Here is a 10,253-nt window from a genome sequence, read left to right as displayed (position 1 = left end):
GTAGTAGACAGTTTTTCTCAAAAAAAAAGTATGTATATTGTAGCTTGAATGGGTTTTAAATGGCATAGCTTAAAGATCTTGATTGCTGAGAGTAGAGTGGATCTTTAGCCAGCATAAGGATATGTTTGCAGAGAGTGATGACTGGCTGTACAGGGAAGGTCATGCAGAAAACCTTTATGGAGGTACTTTAGGCGTATATTATGCTACAGTACACTGTTAGTAATTCTTCAACATTAGGACAAGGGTAAGCGTTTATGTAGATACCAGTTGTGAATCTGGTAGAAATGTTCTGCTTGCATAAGAGCGCTTAAATATGCAATTATAAGTGAATGTCTCCATTGTTTTACTATTTTACACCAGAAATTCAGAATGCCCTTCCATGCTTGATTTTTATTCCTGTATTGGGGTAAAAACAATTAAGGTAATTTAAGGCAGAGAAAAGTACAGCGACAGAGAATTGTTCTCAAGCTTGTTATGACTCACACACACTTTCATTTTACTTACAGTCTTTCATCCCGGGAGTCTTGAGAACCTAGCATGTTAAACCTCCTGTGGGACTAATAAATGTAATCTCATTGTCATCTTTTTGGCAGTTTGTGAGACCGATGCGAATACAAGAGCACAAAGCAATTTGTGGATATAGACTATCTCTACAATGAGAAATGTGTCAAATTAAATAGAAGCAAGCTAAAGAAAAAGAAGTCAATCGAACCAAAATTTATATTAGAATTTTACATCTGAGAGGTGCTTAGACCAGTCATGAAACTCTAGAGGGCGCAGGCTGATAGTGATAGGTCATTTACATGCAATCTGCCAGTGAGATTGTTTGCTCAACATTTAAATAGTCTGGTTCATTGTATGTTGTAAGCTAGTCCTGCAGCTTTCTTTTTTTCCATGTCAAAACTTGTATCTGTAAATTCTGCAGTTTGCCTATTTCTATTATTTCTGTTATTGTCGTTATTGCCTCACGTCTCAAAGGCGCGTCTCGAGACTCTCGCGTTCTATGATGCACTTTTTTTAAAACCACTCCTCGCGATAATAAAACCACTCCTCGCGTTTTTAGACGCAAAGACGCGTTCTGTGTGAACGGCCCCTAACATGTACCTAGTCCGCCAAGACCAAATACATTAACATTGCCATGTTAAATAACTGTAGTTGAGAGTTGTTATAAAATAAGCAACATGTAAATGCCAACATGTAAGTTGCTTTTATAGCAATCTAATGGTGTTTTAAATTGATTGGCAAATGGATTCAAAAAAGCTATTTGTTCTGTATATGCTTCAAAAATGACATTTACAGTGTTCAATTTAAAAATGATATATCAATTTATTGTTACATTTACCTACCGATGTAAACATTTGTTAAATATGTCTATTTATTTGTCAATTTAAAAATTGATCAATTTTCATTTTTATTTTGAACGAATATATTGAAAATGGCATAGTAGGCTTAGATCATGAATGTCTATACTTTGAATATAGTGCACAAGCCATATTGGCTACATTTATGATGCTTATGGTGTTTGTTGTCCTTTTTGGAGCTGACAGATGTGGTCACTATGAGTTGTATAGTAAGAGCTCGAAAGTTTATAAACAACATCAGGGATGTTTCTTTTTGTGGTAAACTATCCCTTTTAATGATATATAGCAATAACACTGCTTGCCTATTCAAAAAAGGACCCTTATTTTTTTCTGTTCACATGAACCTACAGTATTGCGTATTCCTGATATCGGACAGGATGACAGGTCATCGATCAGATGACAGATAATAGCAGTGCTGGCCTAGCTGAAGATGTTGACAAAGATAAACTGATATCATTTTGGCAAAAAGAAAAAAAGAAAAACCATTGCAAAAGAGATGTGACATTCTAGGGAGCTAGTAAACGAAGAACCCATCATAAGTTACATGTGACTGCACACTCCTGTCTTGTTCCTTGTCTTGAATCTATGATAAACTGCATGCAGTCACCTCCTGCTGTGACATTACTCTCGCCCTGTGGCTCAAAAGCTTGACATTCTGCGCTGGAGCCCATGGAGCGCCGGCAGAAAAGCTTGCTACTTTACCATGTCAGTCGGACGCTTCAGCTCACTTCTCCCATTATTGGGCTTCACTTCATGGCCGGCTCCAGGCTCTCTGGGGGTCAGCGCAGGAAATGGGAGCAGATTTGTGGCAAATTAGAAATCTTGCTGTGAACTAGCATGACTGAAGGAGGAATCCAAGACTGGGAGCGTCAATATATGAGCTGCTAGTTTTAAGAAGCAGGGGATAGAAGGGATTGGTTAGGACTATGCTGAGGTTGGAATTGTTGGGATTAGAGTCAATCCTACATTGTTATCCAGTGATTTCTGAACATTTATGGTCTTTAGTGCCACTTTCCTTGAAAAGCTCTTTGAAGAGCATTCCACTAGAAGATTTGAGCTATTTTATTTATCTAACTTGCCAAATTGTATATATAGTAGACAGTGTATTTGGATACATTTGGACATCTCAAAATTGTATGGCATTAGATAACAATATTTGCAAACAAACTATACTAGATATTTTCCTTTTCAACACTTTTTATAGCCACTTTTTATTGCAATTACTTTTAGGCAACTTTTATTTGAAACCTCTCAATTTTATGCATTAAACTGCAGTAAACTGCAAGTTAAGCATTGCTTAAAGTATATTTATGTTGCAGAAATTATGTTTTATATTTTGTTATATGCAATGACATCCATTCATTTTTAAGTGTGACTTACAGGGATAGTTCCCCCAAAAACAAAAATTCTGTCATCATTTACTCATGTATGACTTACTGTCTTCTGTGGAATACATAGAAGGTGTATTGAAGAATGATGGTAGCTAAACAGTTTGGGATCCCATTGACTTCCATTGTATGGACAAAAATATTATGGAGGTCAACTGGAACGGAAATGGTCTGGTTATCAACATTGTCAAAACATCTTTTGTGTTCTGCAGAAGAAAGAAATGCCTACAGGTTTAGAATAACATGAGGGCGAGCAACTGATGATTTTATATTTTTTAGTTGACAATCCCAATACTTTTTTAGGCTTTGTATACTTATTTTTTTGATGAAAAGATCTTTGTGCAGAAATCAAGCATAGCATTAGCATTAGCATAGCTTTCAAGCTCACATCAGCTGTCCTTAGCTGATTCACGTCTAACCAATAGGAATTGGTGACCTATCACAGCATCCATGTATAAGGAAATCAGTATTATTAGCAGCTTATCACATTGCTCAGGAGCTAATTACCCTCCTCCATCCCCAGCTCCTCCTCTTGTCCAGTCAGGACTTGGCCTTCTGATATTCCTCTTTGAATATGACTAATTTTTCTCTGTTCAGTTTACCCTGAAGATTTTATCGCTGCACTCTCTGCTCTTTTCCATGCTAGGCATCATGTGTGCGCAGGGAGTTCTTGCCCATAACTTAACCATACCACCAATGCAAACTGTATTCTAATTGCCAATTATCTTTGATGATAGTGGTCCTGACAGAACTTTGACTTTGCGGTTTTGTGTTTTAGGAAAGCTGAAGCTTTCCATTCAGAACTGGTTTTATAATCCCTTTTATGACCCATTTAATCATCTAAAACCAAAAAAAATGTTTTAACTAATATTCATACTATTGTAAGTTGGTAAAGGCTAATGAAAAACTAGGTCCCCTGAGTCATTCTGCCCCAGTACTTGTTCCAGCACATGCTCCCTGACAAACATGCTCCGTCTACAACCACCTCCCACCTTCTTTTCCTGAAGGCCAGAACATGTAAATCTCAGTGGGATGGTGGGAGGTATTTTCTGACCCATTTTGAATTTCGTATCCACTTATAAGCAACATGCAAAGCACCTGGATTCACTGTGCTTTCTCAAGTGATCTTTACCTCTAAAGCCTTTGAAATGCTTTGTGCTACTTTTGCCTGCACTTAATTTGTTTTTTATATGACGTTTTTGTTTGCTGTGCTGCTTGCATGATTTGAATCATAGTTCACCTTTCTTGATAAGTTATGTAGGCTTGAACCCATAGCCATCTTTGACGATGGGGATAGCGGAGATATGTTTTGTCGTGGGTGATTTAGGTTCTAATCCAGAGGAAGCACATTGAGTTGTTAATTTATGACTTAAGTGACTATTATATTATATTATATTATATTATATTATATTATATTATATTATATTATATTATATTATATTATATTATATTATATTATATTATATTATATTATATTATATTATATTATATTATATTATATCCAGATAGCAACTTTATGCTTTATACTCATTAGGAGATAAATAGCAGTAAGTTTTGTTCCTTTACAAGATCTCAATGACAGTCAGTTTTGTTCCTTTACAAGATTTCAATGAGGTCTGTTTTGTTTCATTACAAGATCTCAAAGATGGTCAGTTTTGGTTCTTTATGAGATTTCATTGACAGTTTTGATCCATTATGAGATCTTGACAATGTTTTTTTTTTCTGTTACGAGATTTCAGTGACAGTCGGTTTTGTTCTTTAATGAGATTTCAATGATGGTTGGTTATGTTCCTTTACAAGATTTCAATGACAGTCTGTTTTGTTCCATTTTGTTCCATTCCAATTTTGTTCCGATACAAGATTTTAATGACGGTTGCTTTACAGTATTGGTTTTATTTGATTACAAGATTTCAATGACAGTTCATTTTATTCCGTGATTTTCAACGACGGCCGGTTTTATTCGTTTACGACATTTCAATGATGGTCAAATTTGAGATCTTTATGAGATTTCAATAATGGTTGGTTTTGCTTGGTTATGACATTTCAATGACGGTTGGTTTTGTTTCTCAACGAGATTTCAATAATGGTCGTTTTATTTCCATTATGAGATTTCAGTGTCACTCACTTTTTTCCCTAACGAAATTTTAATGACAGTCAGCTTGGTTCCTTAAGATTTTAATGATTTGGTTTTATTCTGTTTCAAGATTTCTATGATGGTGGATTTTGTTCGGTTACGAGATATCAGTGATGTCTCATCGGTTTTGTTCAATTGCAAGATCTCAATGGTTAACGTATTTTATGTGTGTTTTTTTTTTTTTTTTTTAGATTTCAATGACGGTTGGTTCTGCTCTGCTTCTAGATTTCAATGACGATCTGTTTTGTTCCTTTATGAGATTTCAATGATGGTAGGTTTTATTTCAATATGAGAATTCATTGATTGTTAGTTTTGTTCCTTTAGGAGATCTCAATAGCAGTCAATTTCGTTCCTTTACGAGATCTCAATGACTGTCAGTTTTGTGTCGTTACAAGATTTCAATTATGGTCGGTTTTGTTTCTTTATGAGATTTCAACGACAGTCGGTTTTGTTCCTTTATTAGATTTCAATGACGGTTGGTTTTGTTCTGACATGAAATTTCAATGATGGTTGGTTTTGTTTTGTTATGAGGTTTTGTTTCATTGCGAAATTTCAATGATGGTTGGATTTGTTCCTTTACTAGATCTCAACGACAGTCAGTTTTTTTTCTTTACGAGATCTCAATGGTTAATAGTTTTGTTTTGTTATGAGATTTCAATGACGGTTGGTTCTGTTCCACTTCGAGATTTCAATGATGGTTGGTTTTGTGTTTTTATGGGATTTCAATGATGGTCTGTTTTGTTCGATCTCGCAAAGGAACAAAACCGACTTTCACTGATATCTTGTAATGAAAATCAAATCAAAACAAAAATGACAGTCATTGAGATCTCATAAAGGCACGAAACTGACTTTACGATATTTCAGTGACACCCTGTTTTGTTCTATTATGACATTTTAGTAATGGTCAGTTTTGTGTCATTACGACATGTCAGTAACAGTTGGTTTTGTTTTGTTTTACGAGATTTCAATGATGGTCGGTTTTGTTCCAATTTCAGATGTCAATGACAATCGATTTTGTTCCTAAATTAAATTTAAAGGGGACCTATTATGCAAAATTCACTTTTGCATGGTGTTTGGCTATAAATGTGACGTCACATTAGCCACAGGCCCCGCCCACGAATGTTGACAGACACTGACGTTTTAACATAGAACCTCCCTGAGCAAGTTCACAGCCAGTTGTACAGTCCGCCATTGCTGCACAGACGAGAATCGCTCTCCCAAGCGTTTTAGGTGTTCTGTAGCTGGATGGATTAATCCACATAGCTCTCTCCATTTACTCCCTAAATCTGAGGTGCTGAAGACGAGGTGGATTCATTCATTTGCTCCCTCAACTCTACCGAAATTCATTTATGTCTGCGCGAATCATTTCACATAGGAATTTGTGAACGAATGTCAATACAAAGGGACAATACAAAACAGAGGTTGTGCTAAAAATTGGTTACTCAAGGATAGATCAGCAAACTGTTCGTGATCCAGCTTACAGTCTCCAGAGTGATACTGGATATGGCAGTAATGAAGGTGAGAGCACTTTATTACAGTTCATCAGAGTTTATTTACAGATATAAAGTTTACCAGTTTATTAAGCACCACCCGAAAAGGCATAAGGTCTTTATATATTTTTTTACTGTTAGTTGTAACGAGTGTTTCTGTGTAATTCGCTATGTATGTTGATGATAATGCAAGGGAGAGAGAGAGTGAGTTTATGGATAATATTTGAATGCACACTTGTTTTAATAAGCTCTTACAGTGATTTTCTAGATTGAAAGTACAATAAACACCATAAAACTCATCGGTAAAGTCGAACGGGGTCCGGTACAACAGGCCTGACACCAGAGAATCAGCTCTTGAAGCTCTGCCCTCTTAGGCCAAGCACAGCAGCTTATTTGCATTTAAAGGGACACACACAAAAAAACTGTGTGTTTTTGCTCATCCCCAAAAAGTGGAAACTTTAACATGCTATAAAAAATGTGTGGGGTATTTTGAGCTAAAACTTCACATACACACTCTGGGCACATCAGAGACTTATTTTACATCTTGTAAATGGGGCATAATAGGTCCCCTTTAAATAATGGCCATTTTTTAATTACCAGATTTTAATGCCACTTGGTTTTGTTTCTTAAAGAGATTATAATGACGGTCGGGTTTGTTTCTTATTGACAGTCAGTTTTGATTGTCAGTCAGTTCTGTTTCATTACGAGATTTCATTGATGGTTGGTTTTATTCGGTTATGGGATTTCAATGAAAGCTAAATTTAAATAATGGCCCTTTTTTTCCATGGCCCTTTTTTTTTTTTTTTACGAGATCTGGATATGAGGATTCAATGATGGTCAGTTTTGTTCCTTTACGAGATTTAAATAATGGTCGTTTTTTTTTTTCATTACAAGATTTCAATGCCACTTTTTTTTCCTAATAAGATTTAATGACGGTCAGTTTTGTTCCTTTAATGACAGTCAGTTTTTTATTGTCAGTCAGTTTTGTTCAGTTACGAGATCTCAATACAATATGTTTTGTTCTTTTACAAGATTTTAATGACAGTTGGTTTTGTTTCATTACGAGATATCATTGATGGTTGGTTTTATTCGGTTATGGGGTTTCAATGATGGTTGGTTTTGCTGGGTTATAAGATTTCAATAATGGTCGGTTTTGCTGGGTTATGACATTTCAATGATGGTCAGTTTTGTTCCATTCTAAGATTTCAATGACAATCAATGTTGTTCCTTTATAATTTTGTTCCTTTACAAGCTTTTCAGCGTTATGAATCAGCGTGTCGAATCAGCGGTTCGGAGTGCCAAAGTCACGTGATTTCAGCAGTTTGCTAGTTTGACACACGCTCCGAATCATGATTTGACACAGAAGAATCATAGCACTCCGAAGCTTCCTGAAGCAGTGTTTTGAAATCGGCCATCACTAAATATTAGTCCTTGCTGGCTATGGAGGCCTCACTGAGCCATCAGATTTCAACAAAAATATCTTCATTTGTGTTACAAAGTTTAACAAAGGACTTACGGGAGTGGAACGACATGAAGGTGAGTAATAAATGACATTATTTTCATTTTTGGGTGAACTAACCCTTTAAATAAGCATAATGTGCACATCAGTGAGAGCAACAGAACGAATGCAGTCTCTATATCTCGAGAAGTTTTAAACTTTTTTTAAAATCTGAAATCTCCAAAAAGTAACATAATTGACAGGCATGCAGTTAGCACATGTTCACAGAAAAAAACAACTGAAAACAGTGCTGATTCGGTTTGTTTTACTCACTGTAAATCACTTCCGACGATTCAGTGAGAGAGCAGTCCAAACGAATGCGAGTGGATCTGAAGCATCTTTTGAAGAATCTTTCCAACCATAGAACTTCTTACATAGCCAAAATATATGGGAATGTACTACACAATGTAATGTGATATATTACATAATACATTTACATATATGGGACACTAGTGCTTATATTTTTCAATGTACTGCAATATATACATTGACCATGTATGGCTATCTATTGATACAATATTTAGACATGAAGACAAAATAGCATGTAAAATTCATAAAGTTTTATCCTTTATTGTGCATATATATTGTCCATACACGTTCCCATATAAATGTGAATGTATGCACTCCATTCACGAAATAAGTTACAGCAGATTTGTAGTTCCCAGCATGCTTTGCTTCTGACTGATAAAGGAGGGGTCAGTGTTGAAATGAAGTGTTATTTCATGTGTTTTGCTCAATATTAATATAGGGGGAGATCTGTTAGTGTTTAATGTTCTATTATTTTGGAATTTAAAATGGTTTCTGGTAGGCTATGTCCGAGTTTTTGGGGTTACCACTGTGCTGAAGAGTAGAGCCTGTGGTTAGCCTGACACACAAAGACATCAAGAATCAACATATGAATCTCAAAAATGGTGACAATCAAAAGTGTCATGCCGCAATGCATGCTGGGAACAATAGTACAAATCTTCTTGCATGCTTCATAGCATGAATAAATTATGCTGCTGAGTTGTCCTATTATTTTCTTTAATTCAAATTATTTGCTTTTATTTTTTTTGCTGTGGATTTTGTTCTGTCTTTTAGTAGGTTTTTGTGATGTCAAGAGTTGATCTGATTGTTTGAATATTTTGATGTCACCATTGTTGAGATTCATATGCTAATTGCTCTTATCTGTGTTTGTCATTGCAGTTTATTGTTTTTTGCTCATGTTTTTTTTTCTTCAATCTTCTAACTGATGTCTATAATACAGTGTGAACTCATGGTGTAGAAAAATAGGGATTGTAATTTAAGTATATTAATGCCACAACCATAAAGTCAATCTGGTTTGTAATTTGAAGCTGTAATGCTGTTTGTGGAGTTGTTTAATCCTTCTCTGCTGAGATCTGGAGAGATTTAATGTCTTATTTTATCTTCAGTTGATTTCATTTAAGGCTGTGGCTGAAGTCAGTTATAGCTCTTGTGTTTCTGTTTGTCTCTTTTTTTCTGTTTTCTTCTTTCTTTCAGTGATTCTGCTTGTTAACAGGCTTGTTAATGCTAAGATGATTCTATATAAAGATTTTGTGGCCCCAGTTCTGGTTTATTTCTTTGCTCTTGGCTGATATGTGCATTAAATTGATTAAAAGTCTAATAATATAAAAAAAAAAAAAAAAAAAAAAAAAAAATATATATATATATATATATATATATATATATATATATATATATACTATATGCTAGTGCAAGTATATAACAATTAGTTCAAACTTTAACCGGGGTAGGGCAGTAATACACTTATCAATGTCTACACTGCCGGAATTTTAATAGAGAAGAAGAGAGCTAGTTCAAGATGAGCATTTATGGTTAAAACGTATATAATTTAAATTTTTGTTTAGAAAATGAGCGATGGTTTCTCTAAATAAGACCCTTATTCCTCGTCTGGGATCGTGTAGAATGCTTTGAAGCTGCAATGAAACTGTAATTTTGTCCTTCAACCGTTTGGAGGCCATTGAAGTCCACTTTATGGAGAAAAATCCTGGAATGTTTTCATCAAAAACCTTAATTTCTTTTCGACTGAAGAGAGAAGGATATGGATGATATCTTGGATGACATGGGGGTGAGTAAATTATGAGTAAATTATCAGGAAAATTTAATTTTAAAGTGAACTATTCCTTTAATAGGTAAGTTTACCCTATATATATATATATATATATATATATATATATATATATATATATATATATATATACAAACCCGATTCCAAAAAAGTTGGGACACTGTACAAATTGTGAATAAAAACATAATGCAATGATGTGGAAGTTTCAAATTTCAATATTTTATTCAGAATACCACATAGATGACATATCAAATGTTTAAACTGAGAAAATGTATAATTTCAAGGGAAAAATA

This window comes from Megalobrama amblycephala, linkage group LG4 (assembly GCF_018812025.1).
Source record: "Megalobrama amblycephala isolate DHTTF-2021 linkage group LG4, ASM1881202v1, whole genome shotgun sequence".
In the NCBI taxonomy this organism is placed as follows: Eukaryota; Metazoa; Chordata; class Actinopteri; order Cypriniformes; family Xenocyprididae; genus Megalobrama; species Megalobrama amblycephala.
This window is presented reverse-complemented; position numbering follows the sequence as displayed.